The sequence below is a fragment of the Protopterus annectens genome, chromosome 5.part0 (genome assembly GCF_019279795.1).
Source record: "Protopterus annectens isolate FY-2018-M chromosome 5.part0, PAN1.0, whole genome shotgun sequence".
Classification (NCBI taxonomy): Eukaryota; Metazoa; Chordata; order Ceratodontiformes; family Protopteridae; genus Protopterus; species Protopterus annectens.
In genome coordinates this window covers 284,435,533-284,460,652 of record NC_056735.1, presented here as the reverse complement: position 1 = coordinate 284,460,652, position 25,120 = coordinate 284,435,533, and the positions used below count along the sequence as shown (strand labels likewise).

Below are 25,120 nucleotides of genomic sequence, written 5' to 3'. Positions count from 1 at the left end.
TGAATAAACCAATAGACCATAACACCTTTAGAAAGACTAAAGGTTGTCCTTACTATTTAACAGCAACTGATGATGAACGCAAAGCTAAACCCCAGGAGAACCAACAATGGCAGAAGATTAATTGTTTGCTCACCTACAGCTCAGATGATCAGCAAATTTTTGAAATTATTAATAAATATTGGCCGATACTCCTGGAAGATGAGAAGCTTAAAGTATTAGTGGGAGAAAAAACAAGATTTGTTTATAAAAATAAAAAGAACTTGAAACAGTTACTTTGCCATAAAGATGGTCATCATAAAAGATTCCCTGAACCCACAGGAATGAGAAAATGTGGGAGATGCAAAGCATGCCCACATATTAATCCTGTTCCAGGATTTAGGCATCCAGTAAATGGCAAATAATATAATTTCAAGGCATCTGCCATATGTAACACCAAACATCTAGTATACTTAGTGACCTGTAAACAGTGTACAGCATTTTATATAGGGAAAACGGACCAACGCTTCAAGGACCGTATTTTAAGGCACCTTAGAGATATTTTACATGAAGAAGTTCAAAATAGTTTGGCTAACCATGTGAAATGTTTTCCTACATATTCTTTCTACTTCCAAGCTGTGGATATAATTATACCAAGTCCCAGAGGAGGAGATGTGAAGTATCTAACAGAAACCCGAGAAATAAAATGGATCATTAACCTTAGAGCACACAAGTATCCAGGGTTAAATGTTGTAGTTCCCCTTAAACCTGTGTTAAAAAAATAGGTGTATATCCAGTAGTTGATTATCTGAGGAAAGCTTGCTCTTTAAGTGTTTAATGAATTGAAGCAACTGAAGGCGTGTTCCAAATAAATGTTCCTGATAGGTACATAGATGTTTAAAACATTCAGCACAAACCTAAAAGATTTACTGAACTGAAGAATTCCTCAATAGGTTGAAAGCGCTTTTCTTCTTTTTTACCTTTTGGTTTTAAATGAAGTTTTATGTTTAAATAAAGCCTAAGTTTTAAATTTTCAACATTAAGGTTTCAATGCTATATTCTAGCTCCATGGTGGTCAACTCAGGAATAAATTCCTTAAAATAGCTGCAGATGCAGTAGCATACAACATTAGCATCTTAATTAATAGATCTATCCAAGAATCACATGTCCCTCCTGTTTGGAAAAAAGCCATTATCCTTCCATTCCACAAAGGTGGTACATCCTCTGATATTTCTAACTTTCAACCTATAGCTCTTCTATCTCCGATATCTAAAAATTCTTCAGAAATGTGTCCAAAAACAATTAATCAACTATTTGCTCTGCAATAACATCCTCTCCTCCACCCAACATGGATTCCGACCCAGCCACAACACATCCACAGCACTAATATCCTTCATGGATAGCATTACCAAAAAAGTGACACTGGCTCAATAGCATCTGCCCTATTTCTAGACCTTTCAAAAGCTTTTGACACCATTTCCCATTCTATACTCCTCTCTCAACTTTCTTCCACACGCCTTTCTTCTCAGACCCTAAACTGGTTCAGAAGCTATCTCTCAGATAGGCAACATGCCATCAAATGGCAACATTCACTCTCCCCCTACCTCCATAACCCTACTGGTATCACACAAGGATCCATCTTAGGCCCCCTTCTTTTTAACTTATTCATAAACAACCTTCACCTAGCTTTACCCCATACCTCCCTAGTCTAGTACACAGATGACTCAGCGATACTCTGCGCTGTACCTAACCTCACATCTTTACAACAATTGACCCAAACTGCCTTCACAACCATTGAGACTTGGCTTCACAAAAAACATCTCTCCCTAAATGCCAAAAAAAACCTAAGCTAACATTGTTTACTCAAAAAATAATACCATCATTAACAGACAAGACTTCAACATACTCTCATCAACTTCAGTAAAACTTGAAGTTGTAGCTAGTACCAAATTATTAGATGTCATCCTAGACAGAAATCTAAAATTCGATTTACATATCCAATGCAGTATATCAAAAACCCATAAAAAACTCGGTCTACTTTACAAGCACAATACATTCTTCTCCATACCAACCAAACAAGCATTAGCCCTCTCCTATTTGCTTCCCTCCCTAACATATGAGCCCCCTTACCGACCAACCTCCAGTCATCCCTGAAACAAAAGCTTGAATCCTGCTATAATAAAATCGCTAAATTTGCCTCTAATACCTATCACTCTACCCATCACTGTATAGCCCTGAGAAATTTCCTATGGCTTGAATTCCCACATTATTACACTCCTTTAGCTTACTAAATCCCATAAACCTATTTACAAGCCACAAGACTGCCCTTCACTCAGCTCCTTATTCTCTCCTTATTCTCCTCCTAGGTCTCTTCGATCTGAAAACCAGAATCTACTACAAATCCACAAATCAAACCTTTCTGCTTGTAAACTCTTATATAGCTGGACAATTGTCAGATCCTGGAACAATCTCCCCTCTTATGTCCACTTTATACAACAACCCTCTAACTTCAAAAACGCCCTACACAAACATCTCCTCTCCAACTGGATCTGTAACTGCACCACCCAGGCTAGTGCCATAAGTTAACCCCCATCCCCACCCCCAGTACTGCTTCTTCCTACTTTCCGATCTCAATGATATTATAATTTCTTCAGATGAATTAACCATCTCTTCCAGAATGTCTACTTAACATCTCCTTTCTCCTACTAAAAAACAAAAAATGTAACCCATCTACAATTTATCATTGCTACTTTAACTTGTCAGCCTATCAAGGTCATCAAGATCTTTGTAACAAAACTGACTTGACTTGACTTCATTTCTTTGTTTAAAATGTTATTTCTCATTTTTGTCATTGTCTCCTTATATTTTTGTACTGTTAGAAACTTTGTAACTCTGTAACCCACTCAGGTACTAAATGTAATTGCAATTTAAAATGTAATTGCAGCCTTTCTCCCCGGGCCTTCACTGAAAATGGGTTCTTGCCCAGTGGACCTTCCCAGTAAACAAATGTCAATAAATAAATAAAATAATCAGGAGAGAAAGGGAGAAACCAACACCAGACTGTGATCTCTGTGTGCTCTTAAGGGAAATTGTACTTTACTGTGTGTATTTGTTATTCTTCCCAATGTGGACGCACCTCACTGGTGTTAGTGGTGAGGATTGAGGCTCCTTGATTACTGGGCCAGTGCATAGGCATCGCATATTAATTGTTTGGCAGTGGTGGGATATCCACACCACATATTAATTGGTTGGCAATTGGCTTGTGGTGGTGTGGATAGTGAATTCCTGTACCTTGTGTACAGTGATCACTGACAAGTGTTTTTGTACTCTAAATCAACCACACAGTGAATATTCAGAGTTCATATCACAATTGTTTTGTTTCTTTTGTTAGCTTAGTTAGTCAGGGACAGCAGGCAGGCATATCAGCAGAGGAGTATGGCAAGCTGAAAAGGAGCCAGGTGGCTTGAGATGTGCCAGGCTAAGGGACTGGTGCATGGAAACCTGACTAAGGCAGACATGATTGCAGCTTTGGTCACAGCTGCATCAGAAAGCAGCAATCAGGAGGATGATCAGACTGGCTGTGGAGATGTACAACACTCAGAGAATGGACAGCTCAACCTTTCTGCAGAACTTAAAAATCCATCTGGAGCTAAAGAGACTTGAGTTGGAGGCCAGGCATTTGGAAACAGAAGCAGCAGAGACCGAGACCTCTACAGGCTGAAAAGAATGAGAAACTGCTACGCCTGGAAGCTGTGGAGACACAGAGGCAGAGGTAGCATGAAAAGGAGATGCTAACTCTTCACCAGAGTCATGGAGGTAATGGGGAAGGGAGTAACTGGACCCCAGAAGCACAAACGTCAGTAAATTTCTTCCGCAGTTTACAGGGGGGGGGATCATTTTTTTAGTTTCATTCATATATTTGAGAGGGTATGTAAATAGCATGATGCTGACCAAAGGCTCTAGGTATGGTTTCTGACCACCTTACTCCATGGTAAAGCTGTAACTGTATTGGCTAAACTTTCTGATCTTGAATTATTTGATTATACTGCTGTTAAGAATTGTCTGTTAGAATTTTTTAAGTTAACACCTGAAACTTATAGGAAAACGTTTTGTGAGCATAGACGCAAGGGAGATGAAAGTGTGTGTGAATATGTTGCTGTACTGAGCAGTTTATCTTTACATAACTGAATCACAGTGGTGCGATTGCTCACACGAACAAATTGTAACCGCGAAAGTCAAAATAGCGACAATTTAATATGTTTGAAAATCAGCAAATCGAAAAGCAGATTTGCTGATTTTCAAACATAAATATGAAAAGAAAACTCTAATAAAGTGTAAAGCAGGGGAGCAAGCCCCCCTGCAACCCCACACCACCTACCTTAATATTCTGACTCCGAGATCGCACTACAGTGGGGAAAGGGACCATTTTCCAATCCCCACTATAGTGCAACCCGCCCCAGAATGCTGAGTGTGCAATGAGCGAATGTCACTGTGCATTCGCTCATTGCACAATCGAACCTTTTTCCGTTCGGCGTTTGCAAACTGCTGTTCGCCCTTGTGCAATACGCACACATGAAGGTAAACCAATCTGAGCACTTGTTTTCATAGGCGGGTGAGCGGATGTCAGGTCACCACTTTTGAAGGACTGGCACACCTTTTGGTGAGGGAACAAACCCTTAACACTTTGTCTGAGGACATCAGGATCTTGTTAGCTGATAGGCAATGCGCTACTTCATATGAATTGGGGAAGAAGGGAAACCTATACCTAGCAAGCAGGGCATCCCTGCACAGGAAAGGGACCCCAAGTACTGCTTATCAGTCTAAAGGAACCCATGGTGGGCAGCCCAGACTGCCCCAACAGAATCTGCCAGTAGCAGGGGAAGCCACTAGTCCAGGTACACATCCAGGAGCTGGGGTTAAATGCTTTGTACGCAACCAGTAGGGCCATGTGGCATATAGATGTCCATGGAGGCAAGGTAGAGAACAAAAGGTGAGGGAGCCAGTAAGTGGGAAAGACAAAATGCCAATAGTAGGTTGTCTTGAGACAACAGGGGCACCAAACTACCATCCTGCAGATGTCCTGATAGGGAAGGATTTTGATGAGGCAGTACCATGTGTTTATGCAGTTACACGCAGTCAGGCTTCAAGACAGGCATGTGGGTCTGGTAGCCTGGGGGAGACCCAGACAGACTGCATACTTGCAGCCAGGACTGGTGAGGTGGTTACTTCAGGGAGGGGAGCTACTCTGTAGCAGTGAGACTGAGGGTGAGCCACAGCTGCTTGTGGGTACTGATGTTCCCTTGGACAAAGTGACTGCAAAGGCAGGGGTGAGTAGTAGTACCTAGGCTGACAGGGAGGACCCGCTGTCAGAGGATGCCAGAATTCCTTTGGAAGGGGAGCTGGGAAGTGTTACAAAGAGAGTTGAGACAGGCTCAGCTCTCAGACCCCTACATTGCAAGGCCTGAGGCAGGTAGCTAGTGAGGTGTCTGATTCTCAATGGAAGGGGGAATCTGTATACTAGAACAAAGGGTTACTGTATAGAGAATGGACCCCTGTGGGAGGGCTAGAAGGTGAGAGGATACAGAAGTTGGTATCGTCTAGAGCCTACTGTCTGGGGCTTCTAGCCATAGCCCATGATATTCCCTTTGAAAGTCATATGGGCATAAAACGAACAAAGAGACATATTATGCAGAACTTCTATTGGCCTGGAATTTCCAGAGATGTAACAGGGTACTGCAGGACCTGTGAACAGTACCAAAAGGAAGGCAGGGCAGGAGACAAGGTGAGAGTTCATTTGATGCCTTTGCCTGTGATTGAGGAGCCATTTCAGAGGGTAGCTATGGATATTGTGGGGCATCTGAGTACCCCAAGTTCCACAGGGAAAAGTATATCCTTGTGGTAGTAAGATACGCTGAGGCAGTGGCTTTGACCTCCATTGAGGTAGAAAAGGTGGCAAATGCTTTGTTAGAGATTTTCAGCAAGGTTTAATTTCCCAAAAGAAATACTGACTGACAGAGATGCCAATTTCATGTCAGACCTGATGGCTTGTCTGTGGAAGTACTGTGGGGTGAAGCACCTGATGACCACCCCCTACCATCCCCAGACTAATGGTCTTGTTGAGAAGTTAAACTCTACAATCAAGTCCATGCTATGGGCATTTGCAGACCAGTTTAACAGGGAGTGGAACAAATATTTGCCCCATGCTTACAGAGAGGTTTCCCAGGAATCCACAGGTTTTTCACGCTTTGATTTGCTGTATGGGCATAGGGTGAGGGTCCTATATATTTAATTCAAGGTGAGCATGAATCTCACAAGGAGTCTGTTGTGGCATATGTCCTAAACCTCAGGACAAGGCTCAGGGAACTCATGGGCTTCGTCCAAGAGAACCTGGCAGAAGCCCAACAGCAAAAAAGGTCTGGTATGATGGGAATGCTTGAGCTAGAGAGTATGGTGTATGGCAGCAGTTAATGGTTCTCATTCCTGTCAGACACAACAAGCTGCAAGCAGCCTGGGGGGGACCCTACAAGATGGTAAGAAAGGTAAGTGATGTTAACTACATTGTGGAACTGCTAGGCAGGAGCACAAATTGTTCCATGTTAACATGATGAAACCTTACCGTGATAGGGAGGCCCTTGTGCTGAGTATTTGCAGTGGATTGCAGGAGGAGTCTGAGGGAGATCTGGTGACTGATCTCCTCAGTGAAGCTCGGCCTGACAGCTCAGTGAAAGGGATAGCAATGTCCCAGCAGCTATCTTCTACCCAGGTTAGAGAAATCCGAGCAGTGTTACACGAGTTTGGGGACATGTTCACTGGGATACCAGGGTGCACCCACCTTGTGCAGCACCAGGTGGATACAGGACCCCAAAGACCTATTAAGCAGGCCCCTTAATGGGTGCCTGAGAGAGTCAAACAAACTCTGAGGGAGGAGAGATACAGGAGATGTTGGAACTAGGGGTAATTCAAGAGTCCAACAGTCCCTGGGCCTCCCCAGTGGTGCTGGTGCCAAAGACGAATGGCAGCACTAGGATCTGTGCAGACTACAGAAAATTAAATAGTCACACAGAGTCAGATGCTTACCCCATGCCTAGGACAGATGAAGCCATAGAGCAGCTGGGTGGGGCTAAGCATCTTACAACCACTGATCTTACCAAGGGTTACTGGCAGGTGTCCTTGACTCCCAGTGCTAGAGAGAGGTCAGCCTTTGTGACTCCTTTTGTCTTGTATGAGTTCACAAATATCCCCTTTGGGCCGAAAAATTCCCCAGTGACTTTCCAGAGGCTGGTAGATCATATCCTAGCAGGAGCAGGAGGTTTTGCCCTTGCTTACCAAGATGACATTGCTGTCTACAGCCATTCCTGGCAAGAGCACCTTCAGCATGCCAGGGAGGTGCTGGGCAAGGGCAGGGTTGACCATTAAGCCCAACAAATGTCAGGTGGGTATGGCAGAGGTCTCCTACCGGTCTCCTACCTGGGACATAGAGTAGGGAGTGGTAAGATCAGGCCAGAACCTGCTAAAGTGGAAGCCATTCAGGCATGGCCTCCACCTGTTACCAAAAGGCAGTTGAGGGCATTCTTAGGGACAGTAGTGTAGTACAGAAAGTTCATCCCCAGTTATAGTACCATAGCTGCCCCCCTTACAGATCTGACAAGGAAAAACAGGCCAGATAAGGTAGTGTGGACCCCAGCATGTGAGCAGACATTCCAGAAGCTTAAAAGAAGCTTTGGGAGGACGCCATGTGTTAGCCAGTCCAGATTACAGCAAAAAATTTGTTGTGCAGGTGCATGCTTCGAACCATGGGGTGGGAGCTGTACTTAGCCAGGTTTCTTCAGAGGGAGAAGAGCACCCAGTGGTTTATCTCAGTCGTAGGCTTCAACCCAGGCAGGAATGCTATGCAGCTGTAGTAAAGGAATGTCTAGTCATAGTGTGGCCACTGTAGAAACTTCAGCCTTATCTGTATGGAAGAAAATTCACTGTAGTTACAGATCACAATCCCCTAACATGGTTACACAGAGCCAGCCAGCTGAATGCCAAGTTGCTAAGATGGAGCCTAGGGTTGCAAGCATATGATATGTCAATGCAGCACCACAGTGGGGTTAGCAATGCCAACACAGATGGGCTCTCAAAACAGCGAATGGAGTAAGGTATACTCAGATAGACCTAACCATCTCAAGCAACTTTTCTCAAGGGTCACTTGAAAAACTAGCTTGAGTTCTCTGGGGGGAATGATATGTGAACATACGTGAAGGCTGCCAGCCTAGCTAGATAGAATTTTGTAGATAATTCTATGTCATTGTAAATATGACTATAATCCACAGGCTTGTCCTCTTAAAATGTAAGAAAACTGTGTTAAATGTTGAACTTCAAAAATGTAACCACACTGCACTCTGCTGGAACAAAGCTGATAAGTCAAGCATTGTATGACTTTGATCTCAAGGCTCAAAGACATAATGTCGGTACTGAGGACTTCCTTCTATTGTTTTGAGACCAGAGTTAACTGCTACATTTTACATATATAATGTCTTTTATAGCTGTAGTTTCCTGGCCATGTGCAAGATCAAACAAATATTAAAATTCTGAGTTTCTGTTAGCCTGGGAACCAGAGAAGAATGATGTAATCTAAAATGAGTCAGCAGTGATGTATTATTTTGAAGACTTTCTTAGAGAGAAAGAACCAGAGCATTTTGGATTTTGTCTGAAGAATTGACCACTCACCACTACTCTGCCTTTGCTCTATACATAAGTTTATTTAGAACTGTGATTGCTCTTAGAGTTACATAGGAATTTAGTCAGATTTAGTCTAGCTGTTTTCTATATTTATGTCAAGACTATTCTACAGTATTATTTTAAGCATTTTCCTGTGATTTCTGAACTCTTGAGTAACACTGTGTCGAACTGAGAAGATTTGTCTTGTGTTTTTATTATTTATTATTAAATATTTTTAAATCTTTCAACTGTGGCTGTTTTGTGTAGAGATAATTTTAGCTCTAGTGTACATTGCATGTATATAGTGATAGTGTACAAAGCCACTCCAAATAAGCCTTGCTGTTCGTAACACTTACTAATTGGATAATAGAATTGCACAGTAATAATTGGACACCCTTTGGTAAGGGCCTTTTTAGTACCTGATAAGAGTAGTTGGTGGCAGTGAGTACTACCTTATAGCCTGGCAGGAGGGGGCATAGCTGGAGAACCTGTACCAGCCTTTCCCAGGAGTGTCTGTGTGTTTGTATATAAACCAAATCTCAAAGTGTGTGTGTGTCAGCTACTTGGGCAGGTACATGAAGCACTGGTTTGACAGAGAGAGCACTGGAGGTTTTGGCTTGACTACTCAGCTAAGATCTGTATCCTATAGCTGTGCCAGTGGGGAGTCTTATTGGGGATTTGGAGATAAAGGGAGAAACTAGCCGCAGACTGACTGTGACCTCTGTGTGCTCTTAAGGGAAATTATACTTTACTGTGTGTGTATTTGTTATCCTTCACAATGTGGACGCCCCTCGCTGATGTTAGTGGTGAGGATCGAGGCTCCTTGATTACAGGGCCAGTGCACGGGCATCACAATTACACACATTTAACATTGTGAGGAGGATTATTTAAGAAGACTGTTATTACTTAGAACTGGAGTACTTCTGATTTACTACAGTAGAAATGTTACTTCTTTATGATGTATTTAAGATCTGAAGAACACCAGTAACTGTGAAAGCATATATGTATATGCATTTGTATATGCAATGAATTCTCTTCCATTTACTATATTCCAGTTTGTTTTGCTGCTATTACCTCTATGCTACAACCTTCAGTCTTTATACCAGCATACATTTAATCTACCAGAGGTATTACCTATCTTCAATCCCTTCAGTAAGTCCCCCCAAAAGGTCAGTTTTTGTCCTATTATGAAGTATACCCTTTAATCGAACCAAAATGGTGTTAAATATAACAGGATGTGATGTAAGTATCTTTCCCTTTGTTTCCTGTCTGCGCCTCATTTTTTTTGGCTCTCTGTACATCACACTGGCTATTAATGAAACTTAACAGTACTTACTTTTGATACATGTATTGTTGAGACATTCTTTGGTTAAAGCAGTCACTGAAAATAAACTAAATAGGCCACTGTTTCTACCTCCAAAGGGAGTAACTGAAGGTGTATGTACAAGCCTGAAGGTAGATAAAGACTTCTTAGAAAATATAGTTAGTCTGCAAGTTTGATATGTCATATGACTAGAAGTAGTGAGTGACAGGACAGCAGAAGCCTCCGTGAGGAAGTAACTGGAGCTACAATTCAGCAGTTCAACAGAAGCACTCAATATGGTAATTTTTTGGACAGAACACTCCGAACTGCTGCACAAAATCTGTGCACTCAAAAGTCAGTTAAATGCTGATCTTGTTGCTGGATTAGGTGGTGGCATTGACTTCTTTCTCTCCACATTACTCCTGCTTAAAAGTATGCAATTCAAGAAAAATGGCAGTGACTGAATGATGCTGATGGTTGCAGCCCAACATCATTAGTAATTCTTATGGGGATACTTGCTTGTCAGAAACATAAACAACAAAAAAGCCTGAAGAACTGGATTACTTAAATATCCCCTCCTTTTCACTCTCTGTTTTAGTAGTGGGGAATGCTTGAGGTTACATGAATGCAGATGTTGAGCTTGAACAATTCATGTATGTGATTTTGTGCGCAGTACTGAGTGATACCTATAAGAATTGATTATTTTGACTCCCAACGTTACTAATGACAAACAGCTTGTTTTGGGTCCTATGTTTTTTTTTTTGGGATGATAACAGTCCTCACAGGACACAAAAACACACAAGTGCAACTGGACACCGTGACAAAAGTTCACAAGAGCACAGGAAGGAAATGCAGACTCCACCCAAATAACACAATGGCCAGGTACCTAACCAGAGACCCAAGTTCTTTAAGACAGCACTTTACCTGTGTACTTCTTATCTACCCCTAGCAGTTAGCCAAGGTATCCAGTGGTGCAGAGGGATGCAGCACTCACTATGACCCTGCTGACCGTAGTGCAGGCTGCAGCCAGGGCAATAAAAAATCCAGCTGTGGTGAGACAAGAGTGAAGAAGCACTGCCTATTTATCCCTCACAGGGGGTGGAGACTGAGAGGGTGTATTGCAGGAAGTATTTCCTGACAGTAAACCTCTGGTGGAAACCTGGGGCCATGCAGAAGCCACCTATTCAAGAAGGGAGGTGTAGGGATTATCTGAGGAGCCACAATCCTCAAAGAAGCAGGTAATGGTCCCAAAATGCAAGCCCCACCCCTTCATGCTTATGTGGCACATAAAGGAATATCAGGGCAACACAGGAAAAATCCCTTGATGACTGCCCAGCAGTGTCACAATCAGCCATTATCCTGAAGGGACGAATGAGGCTGTGATCTCACAGACAGTCTAGATATTTGGAAAGTGTGTGGTAGCAAAAAAAAAAAAAAGTACGTTGCCAAGACAATGAAATATGGAATACACATAACCTAACAATGTGAACAGCTACTTTGCTGGTTCTGGCAGGAAATTAGAAACGTTTGCACATTTGCAGATTTGTTAGATGGAACTTAGGCAATGTAAATCATAACAATTCAAGAAGTGTTTTGTTTATGACAATATGTTTTGGCTTGTGGAAGAAACAAGTTGGTCTTCTTCTCTCTGGATTCAAGCTGGTAATTTGAGCACATACACCAAAAGTCTCATATGGCTAAAACTTGGTACTAGCTGAATCAGTTAATTTGAACTCAGTTCTGCTTCTTTGTTAAAGGAATCCTCTAAATTGTAAGTAGATGAATGACACAAAACAAATGCCAGGGGAAGAACTAAAAACAGATGCTCTCCATCCACTTGCAATTCTGTTAGACCCATAATAAGGGGAAGACTTTCGTTCTTTGAGGTACTGCTGTTATAGGCTGCAACACTGTCTTATTTTTTCTTGTATTCTCTGAAAAAGAGCAATTCTCAGAATCAAAATTCATGGTGATGGCCCCAGAGACTTGAAAGATATATTTTTTATTCATTACCAGAAAAATATCTTCAAACAGTAAGACCTATAGCCCTAAATGTGGTCCCACTGACATCTGCTGTTGCACAAAATGGCATTTAGTTGTATCCAATGCAATTCAGGCAATGTTTGCTGATATCAGGGCCAAAGCGCTTAACGACTTTCACTATGAATCCAAAAACAATGTACCAAAAGCTGTCACATTTTTAAGTAGTCTAGAACAAATTATTAGTGTCTTATTTCCTCCAACATCTCAAAAAACATGGTTTTTGACTGGCTACACTAAACTGTCTGAAAATATTGCATCGATCCCAGTTCTCGTGGACCAGGTTAATGCTAAAAAAAGTCAGATACAGATAATTTTTTCCCCAAATAAGTTTAATAAGTTCTGTTAAATTTGTAGGATATGTTAAAAGATGGCAAGTAAGAACCTGTTCAATCTGTACCTTCTACTGTACCAAAAAAAAAAAAATAAAAAAATAAGAAAAAAGCGTCTGAAATCATTCTTTAGATTTTATTGCACTGGCCTGTACTAACGCATGACTTCACTTTTAAAACTACCTATGCAACATATTCCATAAGGCCATCTTTTGCCACTAGGATGGGGAGTATTTCTGAACTAGACTGTAAATGTGTCAAATGTGTGCTAATTATTTGTTTTAGAAACAGCTACAGAGTCTCATTTTGGGAGAGCAGGCTTATTAAAAATGCATGAATATTTTTTACTATGTTCCCATTCTATCCTGCCTTTTCCTATGAAGAAAATATTGTATTTTCTGTCATTCAAAAACTGACTTTGCTAAATATTTTATCATGGTCATCTTCCACCCAAAGACAGCGGATTTAATTGCATTTATCCAAGGTGACTTTACAGCACTCTGCTCTAGTTCAGAAACAGGAATGCCATCTGTACAGATGACTAATCTGCTCTTTAGTAATTTGCAAATTCTAGTATTAAGGAATATCTCTACAAATACAAGTGTTCTTCCATTACAAGGGTAATCATCCACAATCAGATTACCGAGAGTAGCATTTACAAGTCTGAAGTAAAAAAGACAGTCACATGGAGGGCAGCTATTTCTGAGTTGGATTTTCAGATAAAAATGTAATAGTCAAGAATGTTAACATGGTGGTAAGCATTCAGATCTATTTTACAATAAAAGTTTTGTCAAAAAGAATGGAAGAGGTTTGCAGAGGTTCTTGGCCCAAAGCAGTTACTGGGAGTCAGGCTAAAGTAAGAGTGCAATGCAATAGGTGGAATGCTGGAACATACCATCCTAATATTGCTTAGAGCACATTTAATTATCAGTATAACAATGCAAATAATGTAATGTAGAATATACATAAAATGATTTGCCACTATATAGTGGGAATAAGAGAGTTCAGCAATAAAAAAATGCCACAAGCAAAGAGAAGTACTATCAATGGTTTACAGAATACTGTGCTATTGAAACAGTTATTTTAAGCTGATTTATCTCAACTGTTCATTACATGTGTGAATAACAATTACCTAAAACATAGTCAACTAAGAAATTTCAGTTCTTGTGTTAAGCCTAAACTGCTGTAAATTAGCTGTTGTATTAGTTTGTAGTCAAGTAAGAAATTTCAATTCTTGTGTTAAGGCTAAATTGCTGTAAATTAGCTGTTGTATTAATTTGTACTTTTGTGACTTTAAAATTCAAACATGCATATCATGTACTGTGCAATGCAGTATGAATGAAAATGTGATGGAACATACAAATATTCCATTTAAGCACATATATAGTATTAGTATTTATATTTAATTGAATCCTTAAACAGAAATTTGAACAAAAGATTAAAAAATATAATAGGAGCGTAACGTGAAATCAGTAAAGTATGAAAAATATGACAGACTATATATGTGCTTAAAAGCATAATATCAGAACAATGTAGAATAGAATGTATTAAAATGACTATGTCATGAAATATCTAAAACTCAAAATACTGAAATTCAAAATGCCTAAAAAATACTGACAGCACAAAATATTGAAAACTCATAACACTGGCTCACAAAATATCTAATAATTCTATCCAGATAAAAGTACCACATGTCATGTATCCCAACAATAAAACCAAGATCAAGTATCTGATTCCAAAAAAGTTACTCTTGGAGCAAGTCACTATTTACACGGAGAGCAGGCTGAGAAGAGGTCTTTTGGAATCTGGCCCCAATACAAGCCTGTTTATAGACAGGCCTTACACTAAAGTAAATCACTTACACCATAAGTAAGTCCTTCAGAAGCAGGGCAGGCTTACACTGAGAGCAACTCTTTTGGAATCTGGCCCCAAGTGTCTGTTGGTATTGTTAGTGTTACAGAAAAAATTTTTAGTAATGTAATATTTAGGGTCAGGGTTAGAGGCAGAGGTAAGAGTAGGATTAGGGTTATCACACATGAGTAAGGTGGGTAGGAGGGACTGCTTGTCCCTACACTCCTTGCCACGATTACACTTATAAACACACACACACACACACATATATATATATATATATATATATATATATATATATATATATTAGAGAGAGGTACAGTATATTATATACACGTATAAAAGAACATGACTGAAACAGCTGTAGTAGTACCTTCTACACATCTACAGTGCTCGCCACAACACCATCCATATCACAAGGAGATAAGAGAAGTGTCATGTAATTGGTATGTGAAGTCGTCCATGTCTAAGAATTAGAAGTTAAATGAGATGGGAGTCATGGAATTAGGAGGAGTTTAGCATCTGTGAGCAAAGATTCAATAAAGAATCAGACCTGTTACTACATCTACTGTTTCCTACAGTCGGCATGCCCTGACCCCATGTACTAATCATTCACAATTGTATTTGTACAACTCCAAAATGGTGCCAAAATTGTGAACAAATTCTGACATGGATTCAGAAGAGAACTATGGCAGAATTCTGCAAAGGAGTCACAGTTGTCCCTGCATTCTCCTATTAAGTAAGACTAAATTGCAAAATGCAATTTTTATCCATGCATTCCACTGCTGTACATATGTCTTTCACTTTCTGCACCTGAATGATATGTCTCAGCAACATTAGATATATGTGTAATTATTTGTTATAAATTCTGTTTTCACAATTTTAGTTGAAAATTTGCTTAAGTTATTTTGCTTTCATGCAGAAAATACTCTTAGGTTTCACTAGAAAATACATACTTTCATTGAGAGTAATGTATTATTCTCAATCTTCAGTTTTTGGCTTGTTAACGGCATCCATCTAAACACAGTCAGTTCTAAAGCTAAATAGAAACTGTCGGAGAATTGGAAGCTCTGGATACAAAGACTTGAGCTGTATCTCACTAAAAATGTCATTGGGGATAAGTAAAAGAATTCCCAATGTTCCATCATGTTTCTTCATACTGCTGGTGGGGAAGCCATCAAGCTATTCATTTTCATTCTAAAATGGAGGACAGAAACAGTTGGGAGGTACTGAAAAATAAATTCCAGGAATTGTTAACCTCTGCTATCTCTGAAAAAAAAAAAAAAAAAAAAAAAAATCTTGCCTTTTTCCCACTTTTCTGAGATTTAAAAAAGTTCAGTTACAGGCTTGCTGTTCTTGAACTGTTTGTAAGTTTCTGTGAGGCCATTTTTTGCTTGGGCTAAAGGAAAGTCTCTCTGTTGATTAGTGGCAGTGAAAAACATTGAGCAGCCTGCCTGCCCCTGTGGGAGTGGTTACTGACTTGAAACTGTAGTTTTATTGGCCATTCTGGGTCAATTCCAAAACTCCTTCATCTTCCTCTCTTAATACCTGGTTGCCTCGTGGTTTTGGCATCTTTCAGGCTTGTTTGCTGTTGGTGAAGCACCCACCAAGAGGAGAAAACGCTGAGAGAAGAAAAGAGCCACTTTTGAGACTTTAAGTATTTTTCCTCTGTTTATTTGCTACGTTTTTCTGCATAGCCGCCTATTGTGAGCATTTTCTGGCTTGTTAAATTTGATTTCTACATTAGTAACTCTATTTAGAGCACAACCTAGAGCTGTTTACTGAATTTCCTGTTTGCACTTATTTTTAAAATCGTTTTTTTCTCAAAACTTGCATTTTATCTGTCTTTGGCCTAGCACTCTTGTGTGGGGTCATTTACTGCACTGTTATAACTTGTTGATACTTGTTAACCTCTGCTATCTCTGAAAAAACAAAAACAAAAAAATCTTGCCTTTTTCCCACTTTTCTGAGATTTAAAAAAGTTCAGTTACAGGCTTGCTGTTCCTGAACTGTTTGTAAGTTTCTGTGAGGCCATTTTTTGCTTGGGCTAAAGGAAAGTCTCTCTGTTGATCAGTGGCAGTGAAAAACATTGAGCAGCCTGCCTGCCCCTGTGGGAGTAGTTACTGACTTGAAACTGTAGTTTTATTGGCCATTCTGGGTCAATTCCAAAACTCCTTCATCTTCCTCTCTTAAAACCCTCTTTTGCACGGTTCTGCGTGTTTTTGAGCATAGCGCAAAAGCGGGCAGCGCCACCTAATTGGGTTTAAACTATTCCTGGCTCCACAAAGTCTGCTCTTCACTTTTTCCCTTAGAATTGCTCTATCTCTCAATTTAAACACCATATTCTCATTCTAAGGCCCTTCACTGGTCCAATTAAGTAATCCTACAAGTTAACACTATTAAACCATACGCACTACTTACTCTTATACTCTCTACGATTACCCTGTCCTCTATTGGTCCATCTTAAATTCAGTTTCCCTATTACTCTAGCATGTCCAAAGGTCAGTCAATGGTTTCCTCTCCAGTCCAGCTGGTGAATCAGGGAATTTTAAGGCAATGTTACAACTGTCTCATGTACACAGACAACCCTCTCCTCCTCCAAAAAGTTTCAAATATATGTGAGGGATGCAACTATTTAGCCAAACTGGAGGCTGAGCACTCTCATCTCAAAACTGGTGTAACCAGTCAGGAGGAGAAGGTAACCTCACACAACACAATTCCAGTATCACATAGTCCCACCACATCAGTGAACCAAACACATAAATACACAAAAACATACTCGGAGGCTCTAAATAAAAATCAACCTAAGCAACAGAGACCTCCAAAACAGACATCCAAGCAAACGCTACCTCAAAACACACACAACACATAACCCACAAAGTCAGTGTGCCAAGCAGCCACAGCCCTTAAGGCTGAATAACACACCTGATACTCTTGTTATGGGTGACTCTATTGTCAGACACACTGACGTCCCTCTCACCAGGCTGAATAAAGAGAAGGTCACAGTGAGCTGCCTGTCGGGTGCTAGGATCCGACACATAACGCAAGCACTCAGGTCACTCCAAAGCAAATACAAATATGACTCAGTCATTGTACATGCTGGTGTGAATGACCTGAGACGTACCTCCCTGGACTACATGAAAAGAGACATAGAGGAGCTCTCTGATCATGTAGCCCAGGCTGGTATGACCCTGACCTTGAGCAGCATCTTACCCTCACCTAGAATTATGCCACAGTACAAAGACAAAATGATCGATTTTAACAATTGGCTAAAATTTTGGTGTCATTCAAAGGGGATCCAGTGTCTGTCAGCCTGGGATGACATGCTCGACAAGCCATGTTGCTTCGCTAGGGACGGCTTGCACCTGTCACCACTGGGCTTTTGGATATTGGCAAAGGCTCTTGCCACCCCATAGTGCCTTTTTAGGCAAGGCTCAAAAGTCAAACCCACCCCCATAGACAGAACAAGGAACAAGAAACTAAGGGTAATGCTGCTAAACGCCAGAAGTCTTAACCTCAAGATGCACGCACTCGAAGCTCTCCTCAGTATGGAGAACATCGATATCTGTGCAGTGACAGAAACCTGGTTCAAGGCTCCAGAGAGCACCCCAGCACTACCAGGCTATACCTCATATCATGCTTTTCGGCCCCAAAACCCGGACCAAACCACAAAAGGAGGGGGAGTTTCCATATTTATCAAGGATATCCGCACCTCCAGGTTAGTGGCATTGCATGAAGTATCGGAGACCATCCATGTGCAACTAACAGTGGGTAAGACTGCTTTTCAGTTTATAGCATCCTACAGACCACCCTCTCAAAGTCAGGAATCCCATTCGGCTTTCCTGAAAACATTGGAGAACATTAAGATCTCTCCGAACACCATTATATTGGGCGACTTCAACTACCCAAACATTGAATGGAAGCACTACTCAAGCCCCAGCACCTTAGCCCAAAGATTCCTGGAAATTATAAACTCAAATGCTATGGAACAACTAGTCACCACTCCCACAAGAGGGGACAACATACTAGACCGGATCATTACCAACATGGGGACTCTATGCTCCACACCAGAAGTATATCCCTCATTGGTAAGATCAGACCATAAATTAATTTCACTGGATGTCCACATCCCGACCCCACCCCTAGCCCAGAAAACCACAGTGAAAAACTTCTCAAAAGCGAACTTCTCACTTCTCAAAACCGAAGTGGAATCCTTCAAGGCCCCAGGGCCAGTGGAAACTACAGCCCAAACTGCAGAATCCTATATAAATGCATTCTACGGACATCTCCAGGAATGCATGGATCATGCTATCCCAAACAAAACCAAGACCCAATCATCAAAAGGCAGGCGTCCAGTCTGGTGGACCCCTGCCATAAATAAACTGTACAACAGAAGGAGGAAGCTACTACATGATAGAGCAAAATCCCTAATAGGGAAGGCATCTCTGATCAGTACTAGCAAAAAATTACGATCCCTCATAAAATCCTCCAAGGCCAGCTTCGAGAGAAAAATTGCACAGGACACCAAAGACAATCATAAGGCTTTTTTCAGTTATGTTAGAAACCTGGGATGCAACTCCCAGACTTGTTCTGAGTTGATTCTAAACGACAAAAAATACACTGAACCCACAGACATCGCCAATATCCTGGCAGACAGGTTCAGTGCAAACTTCTCCCCCCCCCCCCCCCAAAAGAGCAAGTATCTATCCCGGCAGAGGGCTGCCTCCCAAACATCTCAGATGTTCAGGTGAAGGCTGCCCTCTCCAAAGCAAAAAACACTGCTTCTATGGGACCAGATGGCATCCCAGGTTGCGTCCTACATGAACTACAAAAGGAACTAATCCCTCAAATAAAACAGCTATACAATCTCAGCCTCACTACAGGATATGTGCCCACAGAATGGCGTACAGCAACAGTGGTCCCACTCCACAAAGGTGGAGCCTCTACGGACCCTGGAAACTATCGCCCCATAAGCCTGACTAGCTTAGTCTGCAAGGCTATGGAGAGGATCATCATGGAGCTCATAAATAAAGACATTGGGGACCTACAGACACTAGATCCTACCCAGTTTGGCTTTGTCAAGGGCAGATCCTGCCTTTTGAACCTGGTTGACCTCTTTGAAACAGTCACCAAAGCCATAGATGAAGGGAAGGTAGTCCACACAGCCTATCTGGACCTTGCAAAGGCATTTGACACAATACGCCACTCGGGCATCATAGATAAGCTATCCAGCTTAAATATAAACCCCTATGTCACAAGATGGGTTGCAAACTGGCTCAAAGACAGAACCCACAGAGTGAGAGTTGCTGGAGCCATGTCAGACTCGAAACCGGTCACAAGTGGCGTCCCACAGGGTTCTGTCCTGGGACCACTCTTGTTCGGTATATACTTTTCTGAGGTACAGGCAAACGTGGGAGGACTTTGGCTCACCAAGTTCACAGACGACTGCAAACTGGGCGCCATAATCAACTCTCCAGCTGACACAAACATCCTTCAAAAAGGTCTCACAGAGACAGATAACTGGTGCCAGCGCCATGGTTTAAAGCTAAATGCCAAAAAATGTATAGTCATACCCTTTAGCAAAAACAATGTGCCCACAAATTACCACATAGGCGGAAACCCATTAAGTACAGAGAAAGTTATTAGGGACCTGGGGACCCAAGTTGATAGCAATCTCTCCTTTGAAAACCACATTGCCAGAGTGGTTAGAAAGACCTTCTACATAGCCCACCTCATCACGAAGGGTTTTACATCTAGATCAAGAGAGGTAATCGTGCCCCTTTATTCATCCCTCATCAGGCCCATCATAGAATACAATGCCCCTTTTGGGATGTACCTTACCCGACACCTACAGCAATTAGAATGACCCCAAAAGTATCTCACCAAGAGGATCAAGGGTCTCAAACAGATGCCATATGCTGCTCGGTTAAAAAAACTCCAGCTCTACTCAGTTGCATACCGCCTACTTCGAGGCGATCTATGCCTGACATACAAAGCTATGTCAAATCCAGAATTAATGGACATGCTCCACCTCAGTAAATCTAAATCCCTTAGAGCCACACGCCCGAGGGACTTGAACCTCAGCACAGAAATAAATAGAACTTGCTGGAGGGACAGGTTCATAACACAGAGGCTCCCTTCGCTCTGGAATAGAATTCCAGTTCATGTGAGGCAGAGCACCTAACTGAATCTCTTCAAGAAGAATCTCGATAAGTGGATGGGGGATCGTAGGTTTGTCCCAGGGATTACTCCCGTGTCACTATTAGACAGAGGCACAGTAAATTAAACCTTAAAAAGGGCACAGTATACTCAAATCAAGGGGTGGCGTAAGCCATACAGAATCGGGCTAGGCTTACAATTGCCCCAGGGCAGATAGCCTAGTATGAACCTATGAACCTATGAACCTGTGAGTTAAAGAAGACTCTACCCTACGTAAGGTATTTTATTGTAAAAAGTTAAGGAGTCAGCGAGAGCAGTGATGCATATCTTACTGTACTTGGATACAGAAAAACATAAATACAAATTTAGTCAACTGTGTAACTCCTTAATTGGAAACAGAATTATCTGTGCTATAAGAAATGACCTTATAAGAGGTACATTGCTGCCAGAAACTACTAGGAGAACATAAACATCACAGATGTTTACAGTCCCAGCAAATTATCCAGTCGTCAGTTAAAACTAACAACTGTAAACTAGGAAGTGTTTAAGACTGTCGCTCATGCAACTTGTGAAACAAAATAAAAAAAAAAATGCCACCAAAGTGAAAAAAAATAAAAGATGCCACCAACACATCTGTTTAAGAATATCAAGCCAACATTTACTCTTCCATTGGATTAATATTCTCAAACAACCATTTGGTGGTATTTGTACAAAGACTCTACAATCATACCTCTCAACAGTCCTCAGTTTTGCAGAATGTCCCTAATTTTGCCTCATATTTCTTAATATGTCCCTCATAAAATGTTTGATTTTCTGGTAAATCACCGAGGATTACAGTCAGTCAATAATGCCAGACATTATAGAACCATACTTGTTATTTCCCAGAAAATGCATATTGATGTAAAACCTAATTTTTAAATTAGGAAGAATTTAAAATCTTATCCATAATTTTGGCCTTTGTCCTCCATTATTGTTGTCTTTGTCTAGAATTCTTGACAAAAAAGTTGTGAAATTAATATATGACTGACACTCTAAGTGAAACAAAAGTGAATTAAATGATAGAAGATATAAAAACAGTAAAAATAAATTTGAAAGGTATCTTCTCTTGTCAAAGAAAATGTTACCTGGTAACAAACAGCAAGTGTGTAACAAAGAACTTTACTCAGTGTAAGTGCTGTGGTTTCACACATGATAATGGACAATGTGAAGAAAAAAAAACAACAGAACATGTGATGATGACATTGTCCACGCTGCAAATCTATATTTTAAATGCAAAAAACTGCAACAGTAGGATATTAACATTTAGATGCAAACAATTAATACTAGAAATGCTTTGTGTCCAGTCGAAATGAGGTAGTCTAACATTACTGAACAAGCCAGCTACCAAGACAGAGTGTATAACAGAATGTTGCATTTGGAAAAGCCAACAATATGGTGAGAGTGAGTGCTAAAAGAGCTTACAATAACCCTGAACTAAGAAATATGAATGAATAGTAAAGTGGTTGCATTTAACTCACTCAAGCCTAAAGTGCCTTTTTTGTATACTTCAAGTTCACACCCATACCCCTTATGGTGTTCAGAACTTTTTTGGGTCTGGCTTTAACTAAGTGTCTTGCCAGCTAATAATAGGCGATACTGGAAAAGGGTAAGCAGTTATTAACAAAATAACACTAATATTGTTAGTCTGTGATGTCTTGGAGTAGAGAAATTAATCTCTCTTTGCCACTTTTTGTTCATATTTTCAAATTTATGTTCATATTTTCATAATCGAGAGACCTACATGTTATTGAGGTGTATGGTATGAAACGTTAATGTGGGACAGGACAATTGTCAATTTTGATTTATATCACACTATACTGGAAATATTGCTAGCTGTTAGTAATTATGAAAATAAACACTATTTCCATTTGTACTACTTTAAAAAAATGAATGAGTTACAAGTTACAAACTGTTGCATAACATTAAGTGACACCTTAGATGTTGTAGAAGAAAACTGTCTTTGATATTTGCACTGTAATTTGCACATCTTGAGAGATATCCAGTATTATTTGTTTTGCTAATTATACAATTAAGCATAAGTTTTCATATTTCTGTAAATATCTCAATAAGCATGTAGTTATAGGGGAATTTCTTGTCACGTCAGAACTTATGTCTGGTTAACAAAAATGTTCTAATAATATCTTTGTAGGCTGTACAGTTTTCACAATATGAACTTTTTTGGTGAACGTTTATAAAAAATTATGATTTGGAGTTTGTGTGCATTATAAAATATTACAAAATTTATGGAAAAGACTGTGAATGCACTGACTATTATCACTGTAAAAAATGTTCCTGTTTAAACCACTGCTATGTGTACAATTTTAATAGTTTTTATTGTTCACAAAATATTTACATTTGTTTATCTTATGATTTTTAAGTTTATTTCTCAGAAAATGCTGTGGAATGCAAGAATGTGTATAGGTTGCTTGAGGTGTGACATTCTACACCAAATAGGCATTAATGAATCAAGCTAGATATTGGAATAGAGTGAAACATAGCATCTGAATCTACATTTAGAATGTTTTGGCTAAAATGCAAGCTAAGTATATCTGCATGAATGTTAATATCCCATACAGGGCACAAGTTAAAGCCAGAAGGTCAAATTTGCCTGAGCAGTGATTATAAAAATAAAGTGCACAGGCAGTTGTTTCAAGCTGGCAATCTCAGTTAAAGCAACAAAATACACTTGGCAAAGATGCATGTGTGTCTCTGGACATGATTAACAGAATTCAGGCAATACAGCTGAAAAATATAGATTGAAAATGCAATAAACAGGAAATCAGCCCAGAGAAAATTGGTCAGAACTTAATGAAGATTGTTCAAATACAGTACATAAATGCTCATGCTGTGGAACTTTACTTCCTTTTATGACTTGTTTCAATCTAAGAAAGTGTTGTCTGTGTAGTTATGTTGCTCCATATCTTCTTGTTCTATCCCCCATTTACTAATTAGAAACACTTTATGATATACCAACCTAACTGTATTATTCCATTCATTCATTTTTTTTTTCTTTTTTAAAACACCTTTATTAGCATACGTTAATAGAAAAGCAAACAAGCCATTTTAACATTTTTTCTATTTATACACATAATATACATTAGGTTTCCTTTCTTTTTGACAACTGTTATTCACTCTAACATTATAGAAATCACTCATTTCCTGCCTTCCCTTCCTCATCCTCAACATTATTCTGAATGTATTGTTCCCACAGATTCCATTAATTTCTATGTAAGTTGCTCCTTCCTTTTTCTAAAGATCCCTCTTCCAGTTCTTTTACCTCTTTTACAATATTCAAAACTTCAAAATACAGTTGGTTTTGATTTTGTTTTCCATTTTTCTAGTAATTGCTTTTTTTTGGCAGCCAACAGAATTAAACTTAATAAAACTTTACTATGCCTAGGCAATTCGTATCCTACATCCCAGCTCTAGAAATAATTTCCTTAGTAACAGCCATTTGCTCCCCCAATATTTCTGACAGAGTTCTCTATAGGTGCTTTTTTTTAAATATGCCAACTCAGTACACTTCCAAAAATATGTTCACAGTTATTTCTTTCTTGCAGATCATACCTCCATGCAAAAATCCTAAACCATCTAGACCCCCATAGCACACTTGGGAGTCATACATCCCACAGTTATCTTGCAGTATTTATATTCCCTACTCATTATCCCGTTTTTAGCAGCAGATTCTGTTCCAGAGTTAACTAAAACCTCTACCATAGCAGACTGTTCATTTAAGATTCCTCCATCCCTTTCTCTTTGCCTGTACTCTGATATCAATCCTTGATAGGGAAGGCAGTCTGTAACCTGCACTCCAAATTTCTTCTTGGCCCCATCTCACTCTAATACATTTCCTTCTGTAGTTATTTTCTCCCAATACCCTATTTCTTTTGCCAAATTTCTCCAGTAAATTTAAGACCCATCTTGTCTATTTTCTGTACCCCTACTTGCAGTCATCCCTATTGCCGAAATCTCCATTCTCTATTACTGTGTTCGTTTAGTTCTTAGAGTACTTTGATCTACTGGGTGAATATAGTATTCAGCGTGGTTGTTATTATTCTCCTTAAGGATCTGCATCCAGAATCCCACTCCCTCCTTGGTTCTTGAACTTCCCCTTACATCATCATCATCGTCGTCATCATCACCATCCCTTTGTACTTTGAATTATAATCTTCGGATTGTATGTATATTGAACCTTAATTTTTCTTGTACATATCTTTCTGTTGTATATTTTATCTTATGTTTTCCTTACTAATTGTGCAGACTTGAGAGGTTTCTGTAAAACACTTTGCTAATGCTATGCTCATTTGGGATCCCTTGCAAAGAGTGTAAATAAAGTAAACGTTCTTTTCTTTCCTTTTAGCAAATAACTCACTATCTCAGCTACTTTTTGATAATTGGTAGAGTTACATTTCTGTTGGTTATTGTTACTGATTATTATAGCATTATGACACTTAGAGGGACTGCTCTGCAGTACTATATTACAGAATACAAGGTTACCTTTTTAATATACTTTTATTACTTGGCCGACTGCTATACTGATACTAAATTGAAACTATATGCTTAACAATTTCTGCACTTGAAACTACTTGTTTAGATTATCTGTAGCTATTACAGTTATTACACCCAGATCCATTGGATTATACTATCCTTTACTCACTGTCACTTTTACATTTCCTTGTTTGCACTTCTAATTGCTATAGTAGTCATTGCTCCTTAT

General features: G+C 39.9%; 1 protein-coding gene across 4 annotated transcripts in view; it reads right to left on the bottom strand.

The window, feature by feature from the left end:
• SH3KBP1 (SH3 domain containing kinase binding protein 1) overlaps positions 1-25,120 on the bottom strand; it is a 1,961,420-nt gene that overhangs the window by 1,661,331 nt on the left and 274,969 nt on the right. The window lies entirely within an intron of this gene.